Source organism: Cebus imitator, unplaced genomic scaffold (genome assembly GCF_001604975.1).
Source record: "Cebus imitator isolate Cc_AM_T3 unplaced genomic scaffold, Cebus_imitator-1.0 Scaffold290, whole genome shotgun sequence".
Taxonomy (NCBI): domain Eukaryota; kingdom Metazoa; phylum Chordata; class Mammalia; order Primates; family Cebidae; genus Cebus; species Cebus imitator.
Genome location: NW_016107605.1, coordinates 1,135,436 through 1,143,261, shown reverse-complemented (window position 1 = coordinate 1,143,261; position 7,826 = coordinate 1,135,436). Strand labels below are relative to the sequence as shown.

At 37.4% G+C, this 7,826-nt stretch overlaps 1 protein-coding gene across 3 annotated transcripts in view; it reads left to right on the top strand.

Moving 5' to 3' along the window:
- The window catches only part of CTNNA3 (catenin alpha 3), a 1,771,160-nt gene that overhangs the window by 1,341,913 nt on the left and 421,421 nt on the right, over positions 1 to 7,826 (top strand). The window lies entirely within an intron of this gene.

The window sequence follows — 7,826 nt, the reverse complement described above, 5'->3', positions numbered from 1 at the left end:
GAAGACATGGAATATTATACACAGAAAGAAAATGTGTTTTGTTATTGTTGTTGTTATCAGGAACAGAATTTCTCAGGCTGGGTAGGGAAAAAAGTAACCCAGCCCTGCACCAAAGTCCCAGTGATATGTAGACAGCCAACCTGTCAATGTGTCGTGATCCTCAGGGCAGCTAGTGGCTGAGGGCTGAGAAAGCTAAGGCAAGGATGTGTAAGATTCACATTCAGTTTACATTGGCTGAGTGGCTATTTTGTTTCAGATGGTATGTTTGGTTACATTGACATGTATTACTTAAACATTATTTAATGCCAAGATATACATCAAAAGGAGAAATATGGCAACCAGCTAGAGGTAGAAAAAATTAGAACCAAGTAAGTAAGAAAAATAAGTGCATAAATGTGTAGGTTAAATCAAAGACAAAGATCACAACTAGAGGGAGACTTGGGGAAATTAAATCAGCAGCCTAGGCGGGGTACGGTGACTCATGCCTTTAATCCCAGCACTTTGGGAGGCTGAGGTGGGTAGATCACGAGGTCAGGAGTTCAAGACCAGCCTGGCCAAGATGGTGAAACCCAGTCTCTACTAAAAATATGAAAAAGTAGCTGGGTGTGGTGGTGGGCACCTGTAATCCCAACTACTTAGGAGGCTGAGGCAGGAGAATCTCTAGAACCCAGGTGGCGGAGGTTGCAATGAGCCAAGATTGCGCCACTGTACTCCAGCCTGGGTGACAGAGTGAGATTCCACTCAGTCTCAAAAAAAAAAAAAAAGAAAAAAAAAAGGCAGCCTAAAGCTAGCGGGAGAATAACTGTGACTTACCAAAAGAAAGAATCTTCAAAATGGAGATGATAGTGATAAGAACAGTCATAGTGATGGTTGACAATACTTATCAGGTCTAAACCAGGCCTTTTATATGCAATGCCACATAAAACCTCACAACAGTCCCACAATGTAGGTACAATGTAGGTTTGGTGATGGGTCAGAATGTCAGCTTTTTTACTGGAGCTGCATTGGAGAGTGCACTGAATTCTGTGAATCAACTTGAATCCTAATGACATTTCTAAATAGTTTTCTCTTCGTGTTCAATTCATCCACTTAACAGCTACTCCTATCCACAAGGAGAACAGAAACTTGGTAATGTGAATTTATACCCTTTCTTAGTCTTACAAATAAATACTCCCTTCCTTTGAAGAGTGGGAGTAAGAAGTGAAAGAAGTTTTTTGTTGTTGTTTTTTGCTTGTTTTTTTTTTTAGTTAGAAATTGCACTTGAATGCTAGTAACAGATACTCCAAACAGCTGCTTAACCAATGTCATTGTTTTCTTTTTGTCTCATGACAAGAAATTTGTAGGTATATGGTTGCTGGCATTAAAATATCAGGGAGAAGGATTCTGTGATTCTTTTAGATTTTCCTTGGGAGCTAAAATAGAGCTGCTTAAACAATTATGTTCATATTCTATGTTCTAGAAAAGCAAAAGGAAAAAGGCAAACTGTTGCAAACAAGTTCAGTTTATCCCTACACCCCATCCCCTATCTTATACACGGAACTTTTTTCTGCATTTCTACCCAAGGACTTCTACATACATCTTATTGACCAACATCACATGATTATCCCTAGCTGAAAGGTAGGCTTGGTGTGCAGATTTCAAATGGGCATATTACTTCCCTCAATTATTGGGATTCTGTTAATATAAAGGGAGAGTAAATATTGAATCAGTAAGTAGCTCTATGGGAAATGTTATTCCAAGAATGTTTTTCTTGAAGTGAAGTTCTTATTTAAAAACATGAATAAGGGAGAACAAAACACTTGATTTTTTCCCCCATTTGATTATTATCAAGTAATTGACTGTTCCCATTTTTATTAGTAATTCGCATTTGTGCTTGTGATATCCAAGGCTCAGAAGAGCTAAGCAACTTGGCCCAAGTTCACACTTTATAAAAGTGGATTTATTTTCAAACCTAAAACTGACTCATTTAATAACTCAATTTCTTAAGCATTTGCTAGCTCCTTTCTTTCTTTCAGGAGTAACTCAAGGGCTTTCAATGCATGAACAAATGCTCTTAAAGTAATAGGGAAAGGGTACTGAACCAAAAAACTACTTGTACCTTTAAGGTGCGGTGATGTGAAGTTGAAATACCATCATGGCTCAGAGAAATTTCATGCACGAAGGTTCTCAAAAGATGTTTCTGGATTGTATGCATCAGGATTATTTTACCAAATACCTTAGGGATGGAGCCTGGTAACTGCAGCGAAATAAGTTCCGAAGAGCATTTACATGTGCATACTAAAACTTGGGAATCACTCAGAGAGGGTGAGATCGCTTTCATCTAAGCATGGACGAGTTTTTAGAAAAGGTGATTAATCCAGTTGTTGGAGAACAGGGAAGACCTAGAAACTTGGAAATAAAATTTCACTTAGAGAGTATGGATTTGGGCCATAGCATGCATGAGGATAAACATGTGGCATATGGATATCAGAGAGGAAGCTTGGGGAGCACAGAGAGCTGGGAGCAGTCAGATCAAAATGAGAGAAGACCAGACTAATTGGTATCCATGGTTCACAAGACAGAATACGAAAAAAGATTGGTGCACTTGTCTCAAAGACCTTCACATAGGTGGAAAGATTGTTACTGATCACTGGGAATATGGAGTATGCATTATATTTTGAAGAAAATCTCACTTATCTAAATTACCACACACACATATACACATATATATCTTGCAGCAGCTCTACCTGCAAATGATCTTACTCCAGATTCCACTAACTATTCATAGATGACTTGGTTGATCTAGGGATGAAGGGCAAGATAAAAACTCTGCTATCCCACTGGGCCAGCTGCAAAAGAAGCTTCATGGGCAAAATAAATAAGGGCTGCCATGAGGAGTTGGGGCTCTGCAGGTTATTTTAAAACTTTCAAGGAATGTTCTCAACCGTATGCCACAATGCTTTCCACTTCTTTGATATTTTGCTTTGTCTTATATAGTTGCTGGTATGTACTTATTGGATAAATATCCAACTTTATAAAAGGGGAATCTATTAGTGAATGCAACTAAATACTACTGTTATTGAGTTATTTAATGAAAATCGTTGAGAGCTTTCACAGATCATTTTTATAACCTTGACAGAAAATTCAAATGTCTTCTCCTACAAAACACCATAGAAATAAATCACGGTGCATTCCTTTATTCCTTGTGTCACTGACATCAAGTCACACTAATTTGATTAAAAACACTTTAAATTTCTTTTTATAAGTATTTCTATGAAAATTGTTTCATAAACAACCACATATAAACTAGGAATTAATGTAGAAATGGCAAAACTTGACTAATCATAAATTTAGTTTGTGGGAAAAAAAATTATTCAAAGCCATGTGCTGGCCATCAGATACCGAACGATGAAGTACTCTTAGAAACATTACTCTTTTCTCTTAATTTTAATGTATTAAACTTATGTTAAGTTGCCAAACTTGAAATTTGTGTTTTACCTATTGTCTATTAGAGTATATTAATAAAATTTCACCTATATTTGATATACGCATGTCTAAGAAAATTAAATTATATTTTGAATATAATATGAAACTGAACTGATTTGTTTTTGAATATGTGTGCATTTTATGAACTTTTATTTTATCTTGAGTGCTTTTAAGATCACGAATCAGTCCTCTATTCTATTCTTTTTAAGGAAGTGTTTTATCTAAGTTTTATTCTGTCTAACCAGTTATTGAGAAAAGTTCATAGGTTTTGGCAATCTGGACAACAAGGTAAATTATTTGTTCTAAAATTAGTTACCTGTCAACTGGATAATTAAAATTTTAAATAAGCATTAGAAGTTAAAATAGCAGGTCCTTGAATAATATCATTTTTGTTCAGCCCCTGTTGTTATAAACATTGATGGGGAAAAATAATTCCCACCTGGGCCACTGTCTGTGTGGAATTTGCACATTCTTCTGTATCTATAGGGGTTTTCTCCTAAATCCCTAAGATGTGCACATTAGGTTAACTGGTGTGTCCACATTGTCCCAGGTGAAGAACATGTGAGCTCTGATGGAACAGGAGCCCCTGATGAAATGTTTCCTGTGAGTGGTGAAGGCTAAGTAGCCTGCATACACTGGTAATCCCATGTATGTATGCATGAGTATCTTTATATTTGCTTCAATTCCCTGTTAGACCTGAAGTTTTTGGCCCAAGGAGAATGAGACCATTTGTATATCTCATACTCAGGAATTAAAATAGAGCAAAGAAATCTGAGGGCCTCCCATTTTACCAGATCATGCCTTGAAGACAAGGGAAATATTTGATTGTTCATTATTTTTCTGACCCCTGTATGTCTTCTTGTAGTTATTAGAGAATGGAGGATTTTAAGATGTAATGAGTGAAATGTGTACCAGGCTCTGAATCAGGCTTTTATGCTTTACTGCATGCATTCATTTACTTAGGTGTTGAGTGTCTTTATGTCATTGCCATGGCAATTGCTGGAGATACACACCTACCCTCATGGCCCCAGGCTTGAGAGAAGGACAAATAATTAATAAATAAGTAATTCACTACTCATGCAAACAGTTGTAGGAGCTATAGAAACAGTGGTCAGAGAAGGCTTCTCAGAGTGGATGACATTTGGGATGAGAGTTAAAAGGAGAAGGAGTCAGACACTGGACAAGTTGGGAGAAGAGAACTCTAGGCAGAAGTCTCAACAGCAGCAAAGACCTTGAGGACACAGTGTTTTATCTCCCGGCTTTAAAATCTGGAAAAAAAGATTAATGTGATTGCAGCCTACTGGAATAAAAGGAAGATGACATTGGCATAGTGGGCAAAAGGGTGGTGAGGAGTTGGTAAGTTCATTGGAAACTCTCATCTAATCCTCCCCCAAATGCTATGAAACAGAAGCAAATCTTCAGCATAAGAATCATCCAGACTGATCACTTACTAGCTAGCTGTCTTGGAACTGGTTTTAATCTTATTTGAGCTTCAAAGCTTGTGGGTAATAGTACCCATATCACAGGACTTTTTGTCAGAACTAAGGGCTACATGCCATGCAGAGTTTTATGGGAATGTCCAGCCCATACGAAGAGCTCTGTAATAATAGGTTTTATTATTTTAAATAAGGAAGGGGAAAGGCACGCTCTGTCTTCTCTCAATCTAGACTCTCTTCCTTTTCCTTCATCTGGTAATGGTGAAGTTATGATTTGTTTGATTTTATTTTAAAATCTATCATGGTCAAGTCCTATGTCTAAGAATTTCAGCAGGTAATGTATTTGAGCTCCCTCCTCACCTGTTCCCACCTGTAACATTAGTTCTTTCCCCTTCTTTAAACCACCTAGATAATTGGTGGTGCTAGGCAATTGGTGGTGCTTTAAAGAATCTATAATGCAGCCAGGTACAGTGGCTCACGCCTGTAATCCCAGCACACTGGGAGGCCAAGTGGTACAGATCACAAGGTCAGGAGATTGAGACCATTCTGGCCAACATGGTGAAAACCTGTCTCTACAAAAATACAAAAAATTAGCTGGGTGTTGTGGTGCTCACCTGTAGTCCCAGCTATTTGGGAGGCTAAGGCAGGGTAATCGCTTGAACCTGGGAAGTGAAGTTTGCAGTGAGCTGAGATCATGCCACTGTACTCCAGCCTGGTGGCAGAGCGAGACCCCATCTAAAAAACGAAGAAAAGAATCTGAAACTGGACTCAGAGTTTCTAAGGTTTATAACCCTCTGATTGTTATGACAGCCTTCATATGTACTCTCCCTCAACATTTTTACACACACATACAACACAACCCACACACACACAAACACACATGTGTTAGGATAAGGATAATGATGCATCTAAAAACACTGCTCAAAAATTTCTAAGGAAGATTGTTGCAGGCAAGTTAGACATGTGCCTGATAGTTACCTCAGGCCTAACTCCTTGGTGAGATGTAGGAAATTTTAGGATTCAAAACCTTTGCCTTTAACTGAATGTGACTGGGAGGTGGGAAAGGATACCAGCCACACAAGCAAGTGAGTCAGGAAAGTGTGTCATGAATATTCAGTAGACACTTTTTAGATACTAGAGTACTAAAAAATGAGAAAAATCTGTTTCAATTAATTAGATGAAAATAATTGTAACAATTACTAAAATGGCATATATGTACTTGATTATTATAGCTACAGAAGCTCTTAGGCATACCCTCAATGGTGATATGTAGCAGCTTTATTTGGTTGTTTTACATAATTACAACATTAAACTATATTTAGCTATACTTTATCTTCTATTGTTCAAGTAGCAAGTTACATACCAAAACCCAAAATTTAGAAGATAGAACATAACTTTTAATAAGTCTTCTCATCTACGTAAGGCTCAGGAGATGGGAGAAGTTAAAAGTCAGGACCCTGAAGTTCCATAGGAGAGTAACTATCAGGGAACAAAGTTAAAAAAATATTAGTTTCCCATATTCCTCCTCCATATGCAAGAGTTCTATGCATATAGGAGCCCATGCAGAAAGTTTTAGTTATGCTATCTTTCTGAGTCTCCTATTAAAACTTCTGCCATTACTATATGCCTAATGGATTGCTGTGTGTCATCACTGCAGGTTAAATACACATCACACACGGTGGGGTTCTGCTGGAGCTTGCAGGTCAAGGCCCTGTCACTGTACTAAGTGAAATGAAGCACCATGCTGCTGTTAGGATTGCTTATTCTTGTGGCTATTTGGATCACTGTCATGTACTCTGTATAAGCTAATAGCTGCAGATGGTTCCACTTTCTGATTCCTGTACTGACTACTATGTCTTAGAAATGAAAAGTTTAGCCACAAAGACTTCAGAAGCTTAGCTGTTCAACTTTGCCTTATACCTGGGTGTGATTCTCTAACTCTGTGCCACTTTTAGCTAGTGCAACTTTCCATAGAGAAAAAATGCTGAGAACCTGAAATGACAATAAGAGCAACAAACTTTCTGATTTCTGTCATTCTTTTAACCAAGACAGTTTTGAAGGTAGCTCTCTTTTTATGTGTTTGGATACGTGGTTCCTAACCAGTGATGTGCTCTCCAAGATCTGTAGAGCATCGGCCTTCTTTGGATATATATGCTTCAAGTATTCTACATAAGGTGGGCACGTAGTTACTTTTTTCTAATCATTCTGGGATATGCTCTGCCTATACCATGATAGGATATGGAGCTATTATATTTAGGACAATAGGAAAAAGTGAATTAATTCGAACTCCAAAAGTAAAAGTCATGTACAAACCAATATTGTTGATCAACTGGAATATGACATAGAATAATGGGAAATAAATATTTGCTTTTTAAATGTTACCCTTCTCAGGCATGATGAACACAGAATAAAACATTCTAGAAGCTGAATTTAGCATAGCACAGATTTCCAAGGAATATAGGCCAAATTTAAAGACTGGCTTGATGGAATGTACCCAGTTTTCCAGACAATTATCTATTATTGACCAAATAAAGGCAATTTGTAGAAATAGTTTAGGGTGCAGAGATGGAGGGTGTTGGGGCACTGAACTAAATTTAGAATTATGAGAGCTAGGCTTTGTCCATATGATGTTGGATATATCAACTTCTAGGGGCTTCAGCTTTCTTCTTTTCTGTTAAAGGTGATGAATATCTCTATCCCTAAATTATAGTTTACTATGTAAATATGTTGCAGGCTAGAAAGTAGTCAAGTCATGAAAGATAGCACCAAAGGCTTAATATCAGATGTTTGCAAGAAAAAAATGTAAAAATATTCTTTCCAAGAAAGGCTATTGAAAATATTATTTTTTGTCCCTGGTTTCCCTGTCTATATAAGGTTGGAATCTAACCTTAATTGATAGAATTTTGAGCTCCAGAGACAAAAAAA